At 42.4% G+C, this 17,877-nt stretch overlaps 1 protein-coding gene and 1 pseudogene across 6 annotated transcripts in view; one reads left to right on the top strand and one right to left on the bottom strand.

The window, feature by feature from the left end:
• The window catches only part of OSBPL3 (oxysterol binding protein like 3), a 211,202-nt gene that overhangs the window by 127,891 nt on the left and 65,434 nt on the right, over positions 1 to 17,877 (bottom strand). For 5 of the 6 annotated variants that reach the window (XM_055421004.2, XM_055421002.2, XM_055421008.2 and 2 more), the window contains one exon: positions 11,106 to 11,150. The exons of the other annotated variant lie outside the window; for it this stretch is intronic. The gene's annotated coding sequence lies outside the window, so the exon portion shown is untranslated. The remainder of the gene's footprint in view (positions 1 to 11,105; positions 11,151 to 17,877) is intronic. 6 annotated transcript variants of the gene reach the window in all.
• LOC129552529 (coatomer subunit zeta-1 pseudogene) lies at positions 11,919 to 12,560 on the top strand (annotated as a pseudogene).

The following is a 17,877-nucleotide window of genomic DNA, read 5'->3' as shown; positions in this document are numbered from 1 at the left end:
CAGAGTCCTGTTTTAACTGCAGATTTGAGGGCTAAGTAAATGTCATTGTCTTAGCCCACCAAGTTTTAGGGCCGTTCATTACACAGCATTAGGTAACTGAAACACTAGGCAGAAACTCTTGGCCCATCTTCAGGCTAGTCAGGTGGAAAGCATGGGAACACAGGGTCAGAAAGGCCAAGTTCAATAAACAGTAATGATCAACAGGCTCCTCCTACCAGAGCATCCCACTCCTGTCACGTAGGTCAGATTTGGAAGAGGGCTCCTTAGTCTGCAAACCCAGACCTCACTCAGAAAGTCACTTATGCAAAGCACATGATAGAGTTTATGGGCCAATTAGCTGATCTAGGTAGATATGTGTCTGATATTGAGGAAGAGACCACAAAGGGAACACTGAAAATCCCATTTGTAAATGGCCACAAACCCCTTCAGAACCCTTTAATTACACCTTTTAACACAGACCTCAAAATGCCCACTTATCACTTGGCATTTCTCTTCAATAGCTTAAGCAGTGGTTGGGAGCGAGTTTTCAACTGGCAACTGAGCCACAAAGAAATTGTCTTACTCAGGCCACAGGGTCAGTCGTTGTGGGTACAAGTAGGACAGAACCGAGGACTGCACATCAAGAACATCCATTCAGAAGGGGTAGAGGGAATTAAAGTAGAAGTATTAAGTATTTAAATATTTCTCAAGAGCAGTTTTATTGTTAAAGAGTCAAAATCTCCAGCACCATGGATCCTTTGGAAAGGACACTGACGAAATCTTGGACCTCGGCCAGAGTCGGGTTGATTCTGCAGTGCAAAGATCTAGTCCCAGTCATACACAGGATTCCCCGGATGCTATCTGGTGCCCAGAAACCAGAGGATGCCAGCAAGGCAGTAAGAACAGAGTTTCATCACCTGAGTTGGAGCAGAAGAATGAAAGCCGTGGCAGGGAGGAAGAAAAGATAGGAGAGCATTCATTAAGACTGTAATGAACACTGAATGATTGTGAAATAGAAGCTCAGCATCTGAACCAGAGCCAGCCACCAGAACGTGGGGTGCTGTCTGACATCACAGCCTCTAGTCAAATGTGGGTACTGAATTAAGTGCAACAAAGAAACTCAATATTAAATCTTAATTAACTAATTAATTTAAATTTCCACAGCCATGTGTGGCTGGTAGCTGCCATGTCAGACCAATACAGCTTTAGACCACACCATTCTAAACCTCTTATTTTCTTCCTCCTTGCCCTTAGCACACAGTGAGAATACCCTGGGATGTTGCTGCCTCCCGAAAACTTCCAGGTGTGTTCTCACTCCAACCAACTCAGAAAAAATCAATGGCTGGTAGACAGTTGAGTCATCACAGGCCTGGTGTCCAACAATTAAATGTATTAAGTCATCAGGGAAATTTTCTTCCCCACTCCTTCCATTGTTTGGAGACAATGAATTAAAGAATGAAAAAGGCTATTAGCTTTCTACATGAGGTTAGCAGGGATTTTTAAGTAATAAGTGCAGCTGCAACTTCCAGGTACTTCAAACTGTGTCAGTACAGAGATTAGCTCCTTCAACTCACATAGCTTCCATAGAAAACCATTCAGTTCAGTTCAGTCACTCAGTCTTGTCCAACTCTTTGCGACCCCATGAATCACAGCACACCAGGCCTCCCTGTCCATCACCAACTCCTGGAGTTCACACAAACTCATATCCACCGAGTCAGTGATGCCATCCAGCCATCATATTCTCTGTCGTCCCCATCACCTCCCGCCCCAATCCCTCCCAGCATCAGTCTTTTCCAGTGAGTCAACTTGTCACATGAGGTGGCCAAAGTATTGGAGTTTCAGCTTCAGCATCAGTCCTAATGAATATTCAGGACTGATTTCCTTTAGGATGGACTGCTTGGATCTCCTTGCAGTCCAGGGACCATCAAGAGTCTTCTCCAGCATCACAGTTCAAAACCATCAATTCTTCGGCGATCAACTTTCTTCACAGTCCAACTCTCACATCCATACATGACCACGGGAAAAACCATAGCCTTGACTAGACGGACCTTTGTTGGCAAAGTAATGTCTCTGCTTTTTAATATGCTACCTAGGTTGGTCATAACTTTCCTTCCAAGGAGTAAGCGTCTTTTAATTTCATGGATGCAATCAGCATCCGCAGTGATTTTGGAGCCCCAAAAGATAAAGTCTGACACTGTTTCCACTGTTTCCCCATCTATTTCCCATGAAGTGATGGGACCAGATGCCATGATCTTTGTTTTCTGAATGTTGAGCTTCAAGCCAACCTTTTCACTCTCCTCTTTCACTTTCATCAAGAGGCTTTTGAGTTCCTCTTCACTTTCTGCCATCAGGGTGGTATCATCTGCATATCTAAGGTTATTGATATTTCTCCGGGCAATCTTGATTCCAGCGTGTGCTTCTTCCAGCCCAGTGTTCCTCATGATGTACTCTGCATAGAAGTTAAATAAGCAGGGTGACAATATACAACCTTGATGTATTCCTTTTCCTATTTGGAACTAGTCTGTTATTCTAACAGTTCTAACTGTTGCTTCCTGACCTGCATACAGGTTTCTCAAGAGGCAGGTCAGGTGGTCTGCTATTCCCATCTCTTTCAGAATTTTCCACAGTTTATTGTGATCCACACAGTCAAAGGCTTTGGCATAGTCAATGAAGCAGAAATAGATGTTTTTCTGGAACTCTCTTGCTTTCTCCAGGATCCAGCGGATATTGGCGATTTGATCTCTGGTGCCTCTGCCTTTTCTAAAACCTGCTTGAACATCTGGGAGTTCACAGTTCACATATTGCTGAAGCCTGGCTTGGAGAATTTTGAGCATGACTTTACTAGCGTGTGAGATGAGTGCAATTGTGCGGTAGTTTGAGCATTCTTTGGCATTGCCTTTCTTTGGGATTGGAATGAAGGCTGACCTTTTCCAGTCCTGTGGCCACTGCTGAGTTTTCCAAATGTGCTGGCATATTGAGTGCAGCACTTTCACAGCATCATCTTTCAGGATTTGAAATAGCTCAACTGGAATTCCATCACCTCCACTAGCTTTGTTCGTAGTGATATTTTCTAAGGCCCACTTGACTTCATATTCCAAGTTGTCTGGCTCCAGGTGAGTGATCACGCCATCGTGATTATCTTGGTCGTGAAGATCTTTTTTGTTCGTCTGTGTATTCTTGCCACCTCTTCTTAATATCTTATGCTTCTGTTAGGTCCATACCATTTCTGTCCTTTATCGAGCCCATCTTTGCATGAAATGTTCCCTTGGAATCTCTAATTTTCTTGAAGAGATCTCTTGTTTTTCCTATTCTGTTGTTTTCTTCTGTTTCTTTGCATTGATCACTGAGGAAGACTTTCTTATCTCTCCTTGCTAACCAGTAGGAGCGTTATAAAAAGATGTGTGAAGTTCATGGGTCTTTTAGGAAGGGCTTATAATGGCAGTTCGGTTTAAAGATAAGAGTCTGTGACATGAGTCAAAAGATCATGTTTCAAAACAGAAGAAAAAAGAATTATCAGTTCAAACAATTATCAGATGCCAGTTTGTTTGCATCTGATATTTACTATTGTCTACTAGCTTCAAATGGAATTAAAATAAAAAAAAAACAAACCTCCATCCCAGGCCAGCAAAGTACCTTTTCACAGATAGTGGGGAGGGAGGGGAGAACCCTTTTACTTTTAAGAGGATTCCACATAATTTTCCAAAGTCCTAGGAGAATGAAAAGGTTGGCTTGAAGCTCAACATTCAGAAAACAAAGATCATGGCATCCGGTCGCATCACTTCATGGGAAATAGATGGGGAAACAGTGGAAACAGTGTCAGACTTTATTTTTTTGGGCTCCAAAATCACTGCAGATGCAGTTTGCAGCCATGAAATTAAAAGACGCTTACACCTTGGAAGGAAAGTTATGACCAACCTAGACAGCATATTAAAAAACAGAGACATTACTTTGCCAACAAAGATCCATCTAGTCAAGGCTATGGTTTTCCCAGTGGTCATGTATGGATGTGAGAGTTGGACTGTGAAGAAAGCTGATCGCCGAAGAATTGATGCTTTTGAACTGTGGTGCTGGAGAAGACTCTTGAGAGTCCCTTGGACTGCAAGGAGATCCAACCAGTCCATTCTAAAGGAGATCAATCCTGGGTGTTCATTGGAAGGACTGATGCTAAAGCTGAAACTCCAATATTTTGGCCACCTCATGCGACGAGTTGACTCACTGGAAAAGACTCTGATGCTGGGAGGGATTGGGGCGGGAGGAGATGGGGACGACAGAGAATGAGATGGCTGGATGGCATCACCGACTCGAAGAACATGAGTTTGAGTGAACTCCAGGAGTTGGTGATGGACAGGGAGGCCTGGCGTGCTGTGATTCATGGGGTCACAAAGAGTTGGACATGACTGAGCGACTGAACTGAACTGAACTGAGAAACAGCTCCACGGAGCTGCCCAGTAGTAAATTTTTGGTCGGCGGAAAAATCTTTTGGTTCCTTTCTTTAGCGAGGAAATGACAAATTCACTAAGAAAACAGCTAATTTCCCAACATTCAAAAGTTCCCATAAATCAATATTCGATTACCAACTCAAACTTATTGCCCAATATAATTCTACCATTTCAGGCAAACAGATATTCTCAAAAGTTCCCTATTAAAACAGGCATTCTCATAAATCACTCATGTGTGCTAAGTCACTTCAGTCCTGTCTGACCCTTTGCAAGCCTATGGACTGTAGTCCCGCCAAGATTCTCTGTCCGTGGGATTCCCAGACAATGAGTATAGCCTCTGTAGGAGACAATTTAGCAATAGAAAAGTTGTCTTTCAAAAATAAAGGCAATATGGAACAATTCCCAAAGATAAAACAACTTAGGAAATAGGGCTTCAAAAAACCTTTTCCAAAATAAACTTAACGATGATGAACCCCACCAAACATAAAATTATCAAGAATGATAAAACCGTGGGGAAACAAGAGCAATGGTTACTAGTATATTGATCGGATTAAATAAGTGGGGGAATAGACAGGGGAGGTAGAGCGACTAAGTGTTACAAGTACTTGCTGTTGTTCAGTAGCTAAGTCATGTCCCACTCTTTTGTGACATCGTGGACATAGCCCACCAGACTTCTCTGTCCATGGGGTTCTCCAGGCGAGAATACTGGAATGAGTTGCCATTTCCTCCTCCAGGGGATCTTCCTGGAGCAGGGATCAAACCCACAGCTTCTGCATTTGCATGCAGATTTTTTTTTCACCACTGAGGCACCAGGGAAGCCTATGTTACTAAAAATAAATTCTAACAAAATGAAAATAAAACAAATGACAAACATTTGACATCAGGGGAGAGTTGCTGGGCCAAAGAATTGGATTGTTTTTTATATACATTGTTTTAGCTCACCCAACCCATTCTCACTCCCAGACAGATAACTCTTTTCTGACTAAGCGAATTAATCCTCTTGGGATAAAAAATTACTCTTCAGCAGCCTGGTTATTTCTTTGCCTTTTGTTAAACTGAAGTAAAATAGAATAATTTACTTTTAAAACCATATTTAACTTGAGCTCAGTCTTATACAATTATTTCTGCCCATCGTTTATCCCCCCCCATGCATCTCTCTCACTTTACGCACCAGACAAGTCTGAAATTAATGCTAACACTGGTTAGTTTCTGGTTGAGATTTGGGGTAATATTTTAACTTTTCTTTTGAGCTTTTTTGTTTTGTTTTGCTTGCTTTATAAAAATAAGAAACACATGGAACTGAAGTAAATATAAGACAGCAATTACTTTCCTGACTTGATACCAGACCACCTGACCTGCATTCTGAGAAAAATGTATGCAGGTCAAGAAGCAACAGTTAGAATTGGACATGGAACAACAGACTGGTTCCAAATAGGAAAAGGAGTATGTCAAGGCTATATATTGTCACCCTGCTTATTTAACTTATATGCAGAGTACATCATGCAAAATGCCAGGCTGGATGAAGCACAAGCTGGAATCAAGATTGCTGGGAGAAATATCAATAATCTCAGATATGCAGATGACATCACCCTTATGGCAGAAAGCAAAGAACTAAAGAGCCTCCTGATGAAAGTGAAAGAGGAGAGTGAAAAAGTTGGCTTAAAACTCAACATTCAGAAAACTAAGATCATGGCATCTGATCCCATCATTTCATGGCAAATATAAGGGGAAAGAATGGAAACAGTGACAGATTTTATTTTGGGTGGCTCCAAAATCACTGCAGATGGTGACTGCAGCCATGAAATTAAAAGACCCTTGCTCCTTGGAAGAAAAGTTATGACCAACTTGGACAGCATATTAAAAAGCAGAGACATTATTTGCCAACAAAAGTCCTTCTAGTCAAAGCTCTGGCTTTTTCAGTAGTCATGTATGGATGTGAGAATTGGACTAGAAAGAAAGCTGAGCGCCGAAGAATTGATGCTTTTGAACTGAGGTGTTGGAGAAGCCTCTTGAGAGTCCCTTGGACTGCAAGGAGATCCAACCAGTCCATCCTAAAGGAAATCAGTCCTGAATATTCATTAGAAGGACTGATGCTGAAGCTGAAACTCCAATACTTTGGCCACCTGATGCGAAGAACTGACTCATTTGAAAAGACCCTGATGCTGGGAAAGATTGAAGGCGGGAGGAGAAGGGGATGACAGAGGATGAGATGGCTGGATGGCATCACCAACTTGATGGACATGAGTTTCAGTAACTTCCAGGAGTTGGTGATGGACAGGAAGCCTAGCATGCTGCAGTCCATAGGGTCGCAAAAAGTTGGACACAACTGAGACTGAACTGAACTGAATGGTTCATTTTCCTAAAATGGTCACCTGACCCGTGCTTCTCTTATTTCCCTAACACCCCCCAACCTCAAATTCTGACTCAATATGCTCACTAGCCCTCTTCATTCTCTCGTTGTGCCTCAGTTTTTGGAGAAACATGCTTTAACATGAAAGAACTCTATATCACACCTCCCATAGTCATCAGGAAAAGTGCAGGTCTCCCAAGAATGTGGGAAAATGCAGATAAGTAAAAATCGCAGGGCTTGGGTCTTTTAACTAGAGGTGTTAATGGAAACCGTTGACACTGGGAATCCCATCTGTGCTGTTGTTACACATCAGGGATGGCACACCAACACACACAATCTGGATTTACTGGAAGTGAAGTTATCTGTACCACAAAGACTTCTTCCAATACTAGGTATTTATCTGTGTGTCCCTCCCACTTCTCTCTTCCTGTCTTTCTATTACTCTCATCCTCACACTCTCTCTCACACACTCTTCCTCCCTTTCTCCTGCTACCCTCCCTCTGGTTAAAAGAAATCCTCCGTCTCTTTAAAGGAAAGTCAAATAAACAAACCCTATTAGATGACCTGGCTTCCCAGGTGGTGCTAGTGATGAAGAATCCACCTGCCAATGAAGAAGACACAAAGCAGGTTTGATCCCTGGGTTGGGAAGAACATCCAGCCATCTCATTCTCTGTCATCCCCTCCTCCTCCCACCCCCAATCCCTCCCAGCATCAGAGTCTTTTTCAGTGAGTCAACTCGTCGCGTGAGGTGGCCAAAGGATTGGAGTTTCAGCTTTAACATCAGTCCTTCCAATGAACACCCAGGATTGATCTCCTCTAGAATGGACTGGTTGGATCTCCCTGCAGTCCAAGGGACTCTCAAGAGTCTTCTCCAGCACCACAGTTCAAAAGCATCAATTCTTCGGTGATCAGCTTTCTTCACAGTCCAACTCTCACATCCATACATGACCACAGGAAAAACCATAGCCTTGGCTAGACCAACTTTGTTGGCAAAGTAATGTCTCTGCTTTTTAATATGCTATCTAGGTTGGTCATAACTTTCCTTCCAAGGAGTAAGCGTCTTTTAATTTCATGGCTGCAATCAGCATCTGCAGTGATTTTGGAGCCCAAAAAAATAAAGTCTGACACTGTTTTCACTGTTTCATAGCTACATCCATATATGTAATTGCATACAGTCCGTTCTACCACACAACTCTAAGAATGCATTCCATGTATGACAAGCTTATCTGACAACTCAGAACTGGGTAGTTGTTCATGTTTTTGTTTATTCCATGGCAAAAGTCAGCGGTCTTGCTTGGTGTGGGTCCCTGTTCCCCTGCCTCTTCCTGTCCTCTCTCTTTTAAAAGGTGTTTCAGAGCAAAAGCTGCAGAAATCAAATTTTACCCATTTAACAGATCATGGATTATTAGGCAGCACATAGACCAACCTATGGAGAAGGCAATGGCAACCCACTCCAGTACTCTTGCCTGGAAAATCCCATGGACGGAGGAGCCTGGTGGGCTGCAGTCCTTGGGGTTGCTAAGAGTCGGACAAGACTGAGCGACTTCATTTTCGCTTTTCACTTTCATGCACTGGAGAAGGAAATGGCAACCCACGCCAGTATTCTTTCCTGGAAAATCCCATTGACAGAGGAGCCTGGTGGGCTATAATCCATGGGGTCACAAAGAGTCAACATGGCTGAGTGACTGGGCACACAAACAAGTAACATGTTATAAAAAAAAATCAGATCCTGGAAGGTAGGGTATTTTATGTTAACTGTACATACATGCAATGTTTCAGGAGTTTGATTTTAATTTCTAATTTAAGCTCTCACTTTTTTGACAAGTCAGACGACATAGTTAGTTTCTATGTAATATACCAGTACACATGACCCATCCTAGAAACAGCAGCTCAAAAAGACTAAGAAATCAAATTTCATGACTGAAAAATAAAGGTGATATCCTGGATCATAATTATTCAACATGTGCTGCCAAATAACACTTTCACAGGGCTGTCTGTGGGGGGATAAAATGAGTTCCCACAGACCAGTCACCTTGGTAAACACTGCTCCTATATTCCCTCTTGAAGACATATTGGCACATTAAGGGTTTCTGAGCGATCCTGCACTTAAAACAAGCAAACAACAACAAAAGCAAATCTGTTAACTATGTTCAATAACCCATTCCACATCTTTCTGACCTCACAATCTCCTTCTTGAGGTAATACTTCAACATTCCTTCAGCCTGAGCAACTTTAAAGCTCAATCATCCTGTGAAATGGTGAATGAACTCTTACCTTTAAAGGCTGGTTTATCTGTCAAGGAGATAACAGCCTAATGGGCACAAGAACCGTTTCTGGCTTATGAATCAGGCTTGTAACTGCCAATACTAACACTTGGATACCTTTTGCTTAGTTTCATGTCTAGACTTGAGAGGAATAGAGAAACATGAGAAACCATGACCATCACATAAAAACCACAAGCAATGTTCAGAGATTGGGCTCATACTTCCCTATTTGACCCAATCTTCCCTAAAAGCCCTGCCTGGGTCTCTCATTGTCACATATCTCTCCCCAAACCCAGCTGCCCCACACCCCTTCCTCCTTGCTTTCCATACTTTACTACTTAGACTCCATCCTTCCCATTTCAGTCTGAAATGACCGTCAAGAGAAAACATCTGAATAGGAAGCCCAACATCATTTGGAAGAGAGAAGTACCACTCCAGGCAGTGACATTCTCAGTTAACTGGACAAAGTGCTCAAAAAAATCTGGGGGAAACTATCTCAGAAATTAGATACTCATGCAACAGTTGTGCAGGACTGCCTTAACACGTATCTCCAAGCAATGTGCACTAAATCTACCCAAGTACACAAGAAACGGGATCCATACTTAGCGTTTATGTAACAAGTGTTAAGTAAACATATAGATAAATAGAATAGAATTGAGAATGCAGAACTTAAATTCTCACATTTATGGTCAATTCATTTTGACAAAGGTACCAAGACAATTCAATAGGGAAAAAAATAGTCTTTTCAACAAATGGTGCGGGGAAAAGGAGATATTCACAGCAAAAGGATGAAGTTGGACCTTTGCTTCATACCACATACAAAAACTCCCTCAAAATGGACCAAAGTCCTAAATGTAAGAGTTAAGACTATAAAACCTTTGAAAGAAAACACAGGGGTGAATTTTCCTAACCTTGGGTTAGATCATGGTCTCTTACATATGACATCCAAAGAAAAAGCAAAAAAGAAAAAAAAAGTAAGTTGGACTTTAAAGTTAAAACTTTTATACTTCAAAGGATAAAATCAAGAAAATAAAAAGACAGCCCAAGAATGGGAGAAAATGCAATCATAAAGTTGATATGGGCCTATTATTTAGAATATAGAAATAATTCTTACAACTCAATGAAAAAAATAACTCTATTTTAAGTGGGCAAAGAGCTTGAAAAGATATTTCTCCAAGGAAGACACACAAATGATCAATAAGCAAAAGATGCTTAACATCATTAACCCTGAAAGAAATACAAATTAAAACCACACACACAAAAAAATCTCTTCATACTCCCTCGTGCTCATTCTAGGTCACTTCAGTCATGTCCAACTCTTTGCAACCCCATGACTGTAGCCCACCAGGCTCCTCTGTCCATGGGATTCTCTAGGCAAGAATACTGGATTGAGTTGCTGTGCCCTCCTCCACGGGATCTTCCAGGCCCAGGGATCGAACCCAAGTCTCTTATATCTTCTGCATTGGCAGCCGGATTCTTTACCACTAGTGCCACCTAGGAAACCCCTCATACTCCCTAGGATGGTCATAATAATAATAAAAAAGAAGAAGCAAACAAAAAAGCAGACAATAACAAGAGTTAGAAAGGATATTGAGAAACTGGAACTCAGACTTTTTGTTGGCAATGTATACTTTGAAAAACAGTCTGACGGTTCCTCAAAACTTAGATACCATAAGAGGCAGCAGAATCACTCCTAGGTATACACCCAAGAAACCTGAAGATGTATATCCACACAAAAACCTGCACAAGAATATTCATAGCAACATAATTCATAATAGTTAAAAATCAGAAAAACACAAATGTTTATCAACTGATAAATGGATACATAAAAAGTGAAATATCTATGTGCTATGTATGAACTGATAGATTGTATAGTCCCAAACTCATATATTGAAGCCTAATCTCCGAAGTGATGATATCTGCAGATGGGGCCATGGGGAGGTAATTAAGTCATGAGGGTGGAGCCCCATGAATGGGATTGGTGGCCTGAGGCTTGTTTCCTGTCTCCACTCTCAGCCATATGAGGACACAACAAGAAGATAGCCATCTACAAACAAGGAAGTGATCTCTCACCAGACAGCAGATCTTCAGGTACCCGGTCCCTGGACTTTCCAGTCTCTAGAAAAGAAATTAATGTTTGTTGTTTAAGCCATCCAATCAATGGTAACTAGTCATAGCAGCTTAGACTAAAATACCAGAGCATGAAATATTATTCAGCTACAAAAAGGAAAGAAACACTGAGTCATGCTACAATGTGGGCGAACCTTGAAAACATTATGCTAAGTGAAGGAAGTCAGATAAAAAAAGGCTACATATTATATGACTCCATTTACATGAAATGCCCAGAATAAGCAAATCTATGAAGACAGTAAGTAGACTAGTGCTTGCCACGGCTTGGGATTTCCTTTGGGGGTGATGGAAATATTCTAGAATAAGATGGGTCGTGATGGTTGCACAATTTTGTGAGTATACTAAAAAATATGTCTCCATCATATACTCTAGATTCCACATTTAAGTGGCATCATATGATATTTGTCTGTCTGGCTTACTTCACTTAGTATGATAAACTTAAATAGTCTAAAAGGGTAAGTTTTGTGGCACTGAATAATATATCAATAAAAACAATCTTACCCTCCTAAAAATAATCTTTGAATCAAACAGAATCAGATATGCAGTTATCCATCTTCTCCCTCAAAAACCACTGGTGCTCAGGTGAATCTACTTTTGCTGAATCTGATATGTAACACTGGAATCTAGTCCTAAGATTCAAAAAAGAAAGAACTATGCTGTGCGCTGAAAGATGAATGAACTCCAATAAGAAAGTTTTGAAAACTTCACTATGAGTGATTTAAAATACCATACTCGGTGGCTCCACGTCGGCACCAGCTGCGGGGCAAGATGGAGGCGCTGATTTTGGAACCCTCCCTGTATACCATCAAAGCCATCCTGATTCTGGACAATGATGGAGATCTACTTTTTGCCAAGTACTATGACGACACCTACCCCAGTGTCAAGGAGCAAAAGGCCTTTGAGAAGAACATTTTCAACAAGACCCATCGGACTGACAGTGAAATTGCCCTCTTGGAAGGCCTGACAGTGGTATACAAAAGCAGTATTGATCTCTATTTCTATGTGATCGGCAGCTCCTATGAAAATGAGCTGATGCTCATGACTGTTCTGAACTGCCTCTTCGACTCATTGAGCCAGATGCTGAGGAAAAATGTAGAAAAGCGAGCTCTGCTGGAGAACATGGAGGGGCTCTTCTTGGCTGTGGACGAAACTGTAGATGGAGGGGTGATCCTAAAGAGCGATCCCCAGCAAGTGGTACACCAGGTGGCATTAAGGAGAGAAGATGTACCCCTTACGGAGCAGACAGTGTCTCAGGTGCTGCAGTCAGCCAAAGAACAGATCAAGCGGTCCCTCCTGCGGTGAAGACCCTACTGTTCTGGCTCCTCACCCCCTCGAAAAATCCACGTTGGCTGTGACTTGTCATGCAGTCCCCCAAATGATGCTCTCAGGGTCATCTCGGGGATCACAGGGATCCTTAAATCTCCATCCTGTCTGTTGTTGCCTCCTCATTCCCACCCCAAACCCATATACACTTCCCGTTCCTTCTCCCTCCTTTTGGCAGTTCTTGGAGTCAGTCAGGCTCAGTAGGTTTGGACATGGGCAGGGGCAGCACCCTCTTCCTTTCTCCACTGGATTAGGCTCCCCTGTATTTTCTCCATTTCTGTGCTCTTTGCTGTAGCTACGCTTCAAAGCAGGAGAAAGAATGTACTGAGTGTTTTCCTCCCTTTGCCTTTATCCCAACAGCCTGTATGTCCAGCAAAGGGAGGGAGAGGGAATTCTTTTCTATAGAATGAGTGAGGGTGGGGAGAGACATATCAGGCCTGTGCCGCAGCCCGGCTGGGCTTGGTATTTTCTCCCATTTCTTCTTACTGCCCAGGTCGCCAGCCTTGGGAAAAAAGACTGGGAACAACTCATAGGCAGGGGACAGCGTGGAAGAAGCAGTGATTTACATTTTATTAGAGAGGGCCTATAAAATTCTTTATTTCAAACACAGCTGTGTTTTTTTTTTTAACCCCGATCCTGGCTTGTAACTTCAAAACTGCTGTGGTCTGTGAGTGTCTGTTGTGGGAGTGTCTGTCTCTTGGGCCAGTACCTTAACTCTCCACCTTCACTACCCGTGGGATCTCCGCCTGGCTTGTCCTCTCCATGCCCTGGAGCAAAGCCAGTCCCTAAACTAAAACTCCATTCTAGTCTTGGAAGGAGAGTTTCTGCTCAGAACAGGGACAGGGTGGGATTTATGACTTGGGCCTCTGGGCGCTCTCAGCCCCTTCTCCCCGACACGCATCTCACTCCTCTGCCTTGGGTCTACAGTCTCTGTCTGCTGCTTAATCCTGTCCTCTCTCTGCCTCAGCCTCACATCCAGGCAGTAGGTCTGGGCACCTCCCTGCCCTTGGTCACTGAGAGAGGCACTTTTTTCAGAAAACCTTGGGGATTTGGATTCCCCCAGGAAGACAGAGGAAGGAACAGCCACTGTTTCATCTCATCTCTCCGCCGACCCAAAACTTCCCACAAAAAGCGTCTCAAGAAATCTTCCTGAGACTTTGAGTTCTGGCCCACTGACTAACTGCCAGTTTTCCAAGAGCGTGGGCGGATAACTGGGCACCCGTGAGGGGGCATTTCTGTGTAAGAGATATGTGGAGTCAGGATGGTAGCCACCTTCACATACTGCTCTGTGCAAAGAGGAATAAAACATTTCTTTTTCAAAATAAAATAAAATACCATACACGGAAAACAAATGAACAAAATATCAAGATGTAAGTCTATAACTTCAGATCAGTCTCTATAAAGCCTTCTGAATCCATATGTTCTAGTTGTTGTTTAGTCGCTAAGTCATGTCCGACTCTTTCGCGACCCCAGGGACTGTACCCCTTCAAGCTCCTCTGTCCATGGGATTTCCCAGGCAAGAATACTGGAGTGGATTGTCATTTCATTCTCCAGGGAATCTTCCTCACCCAGGGGTCGAACCCGCATCTCCTGCATTGCAGGTGGATTCTTTACTACTGAGCCACCAGGGAAGCTCAATATACTCTAGTGATCTCATGGAAAGAATGAACAGCAAAAGTCATAGGTTAAAATCAACTTCAACATGTGGAAACACCAATATAAATTAGGTCAAGACTTGTCAATTCTGGCAGCCACATTAGTCATCCGCGAACTCACAAATAGATCATTTGAGAGGTTTTTGACAATCATATCCAGAAATGAAACATGGGTCTTCCAGGATCTCAAAGGCTTTCTTCTATCATGGTCAGCACTGCTGGCTTAGGTCACTGAAGGCCTGTTTACAAGCAATCAGGGGTCTAATTAAAACCCTTACAGAATGACTAAAAGCCAAATCTGGATATGATGTTAAAATGATCTTCAAGCTCCAAAGCAGTTGGTTGATCTTTCATCTGTATGCCTGCCTTACATTTAGCAATGACTCAGGCCCACATTTTTTTTTTTCAAGTTATGACATCTCTAATTCTCAGAAATACCACCATGTAGGTTAAAACAGATATGCACATGTACTCACATATTCACACAGACCAAGCCATCACAAGCCAAAGGAACCACCCAAGAGAATGAAAAGCCTAAAATTCATTGTCTACAGTCAAAAGAGCAAGGTAAACAGAACAAGCATAGATAATTCCAACTTCTGAGAGGTGATATCCCCCAAAGGTAGTCATAAATCAGCTGTTTAAAACTTTAAACACATTTTCTCATAGAAATCTATTAGTGTATGGTCACATACCCAGGTAAGACCAGGGAGACCAATGCAATGCCTGTGAAGCAGAGTTGATAGGGTTTTCTTAGAGGGTGAAAACATCGTCCAAGTTCCATTCCAAAATATAGTTCAATAGTGGTAGCACCCCAGCTGCAGCATGGAGAAATAGGGTGTACGCTCTCTGGTCCTGTCCTTCCCCAGATTTCCTAAACTGGTGAACAAACAGGCCCTGGGCCACAGTGCGAGGCCTACCCCAACCCCATACAAACACATGAATCCTTCACAGGGGATCTCTATGACTTGTGAGGGCTGGTGGATTTTTGAAGCTCTCCAGAAATTTCCGTTTCAGTAAATGTCTGCTTAACCAGAAGTGAAGGCAAATAAGAGTCCTCATTACAGAATTTAAAAGATTTTTTTGTTGAAATACAGCATTCATGTGTGTGTGTGAGTTGCTCAGTCATGTTCGACTCTTTGCAACCTCATGGACTGTAGCCCACCAGGCTCCTCTGTCTGTAGAATTCTTCATGCAAGAATACTGGAGTGGATAGTCATTCCCTTCTTCAAGGGATCTTCCCAACCCAGGGATCAAACCTGGGTCTCCTGCACTGAAGGCAGATTCTTTAATGTCTGAGCCACCAAGGAAATGAGCTACCAAGGTCAAATAGATGGATTTTTTTAAAAATATATTTTATAGGGTAGACACATGAAAAGTCGTGATTTTCAGCAACTTCTCAATGTCTCTTGTGGTCAATATAAATTATGGTTTTCATCACCCTTGTCTCCAACCCCCAGAACAGAGGCTGTACATAGTGAGCACCTCAAAGACATATGCGAGATCTCTGTTCCTTTAATATCATTAGTACTGGGAATGTAATTTGTTTTAAAAAATACCTCAGAATAACTTACATACACTGTGATAGTGATCTTGAGCAATCTGCCTGTTTGTGCCTCAGTTTCCTCACCCAAGGAATTGTGTGGCTGAGTGACTGGGGTGGGAGGGAAATTAACTTTTCAGTGGATATCTTGGTGCCTTTGGAATGTGGTTTCACTAACACCTATCACTCATTAAACAATCAAAGAGACAGAATGTATTGTATGATTCATCATTACAGTAAACCCCAATGAGAGTTGGGAGTATGCAGTAACTCAGGACACCCTCCCAGTCCCTCCCGCCATCCCCTTGTCCCTCTCCAGGCCTCCTCAGATGTACACTGAGCTATTGGCTCAGCCCCCATCCTCACCTGACCTCATTCCAGCCTGACCACCTGGTTCTGATTCACAGCCCTGCTGTCAACCCCGCTGTGTGTGCATCATTCCCCAGGCCTGCTTCAGAATTTCAGGTCAAGCATTTCTGTTTCTCCATTCAACTCCCCACACTCTCAGTGACCCAGACCTTCTTGGGTGAAAGTGATGGATCATCCTCCTCACAGAAAACCACACGGTTAATTCTAAATTCAAAGTTTGCTTACCTTAGGGTCAGTACAGAAGTGGGAGGAGGGTAGGGTTGAGTGACAGTTTTAGGACCAGAAAAAAGAATGGGAGGATGGATGGATCTGGGCCGTGTCTGAGGCCCTGCCAAGTTCCACCTGTGCTTCCAGCTTCCAGCCCAGGGGTTGTGAGCAACCCCTGCATCAGTCCAATAGAACCCTCCCTTACCTGATCAGTTGCTGATACTATATTTCAGAGAGTATAAAAGTAATTTTGAATATCAATACCCAGTGAGAGGAAGGATTGGCAAATTATGACACATGTTGCTGATAGCAGTATAAATAAAGTACATGAGAAACCTATTTAATGGTTGTTATAAAAATGCTATAGTTTTACCCTTTGACTCAACATTTGTAATATGCAAAAAGTGGATACAACTTTAATGCCAAACAGCAGAGGAAAAGTTAAGCAAATTAGATCGGAATATATTATTTTATACAATTGCTTCTAAAGATATTTGTGAAGAATTATAACATGTAAATTATTCATGTTTAAAGAAATATACTAGGAATTCCCTGGTGGTACAATGGATAAGAATCTGCCTGCCAATGCAAGGGATATGGGTTCGATCCCTGGATCAGGAAGATCCCACATGTCATAGAGCAACTAAGCCCATGTGCCACAACTACTGAAGCTCGTATGCCTAGAGCCTGTGCTCTACAAGAGAAGCCGCCACCATTAGAAGCCCATGCGCCATAATGAATAGTAGCCCCCGCTTGCCACAACTAGAGAAAGCAGGCACAACAACAAAGATCCTGCGTAACCAAGAAAAATATAACTTTTTAAAAAGAAAAATATGAAATATAAAAGTACACAAAACTACATAAAATGCATATTGAAAATGAAAATCACAGGAAATGCTCGAAGAATTAATAGGGGCTACCGTCACCCTGCTTATTTAACTTATATGCAGAGTACATCATGAGGAACGCTGGGCTGGAAGAAGCACAAGCTGGAATCAAGATTGCTGGGAGAAATAGCAATAACCTCAGATATGCAGATGACACCACCCTTATGGCAGAAAGTGAAGAGGAACTCAAAAGCCTCTTGATGAAAGTGAAAGAGGAGAGTGAAAAGGTTGGCTTGAAGCTCAACATTCGGAAAACTAAGATCATGGCATTTGGTCCCATCACTTCATGGCAAATAGATGGGGAAACAGTGGAAGCTGTGTCAGACTTTATTTTTTGGGGCTCCAAAATCACTGCAGATGCTGACTGCAGCCATGAAATTAAAAGACGCTTACTCCTTGGAAGGAAAGTTATGACCAACCTAGATATAATATTAAAAAGCAGAGACATTACTTTGCCAACAAAGGTCCGTTTAGTCAAGGCTATGGTTTTTCCCGTGGTCATGTATGGATGTGAGAGTTGGACTGTGAAGAAAGCTGAGCACAGAAGAATTGATGCTTTTGAACTGTGGTGCTGGAGAAGACTCTTGAGAGTCCCTTGGACTGCAAGGAGATCCAACCAGTCCATTCTAAAGGAGATCAATCCTGGGTGTTCATTGGAAGGACTGATGCTAAAGCTGAAACTCCAATACTTTGGCCACCTCGTGCAACGAGTTGACTCACTGGAAAAGAGT

The sequence above is a fragment of the Moschus berezovskii genome, chromosome 3 (assembly GCF_049115385.1).
Source record: "Moschus berezovskii isolate FMDL1 chromosome 3, NW_MosBer_1.0, whole genome shotgun sequence".
Taxonomy (NCBI): Eukaryota; Metazoa; Chordata; class Mammalia; order Artiodactyla; family Moschidae; genus Moschus; species Moschus berezovskii.
The sequence above is the reverse complement of the archived record's forward strand: the minus strand, read 5'-3'. Positions and strand labels throughout refer to the sequence as shown.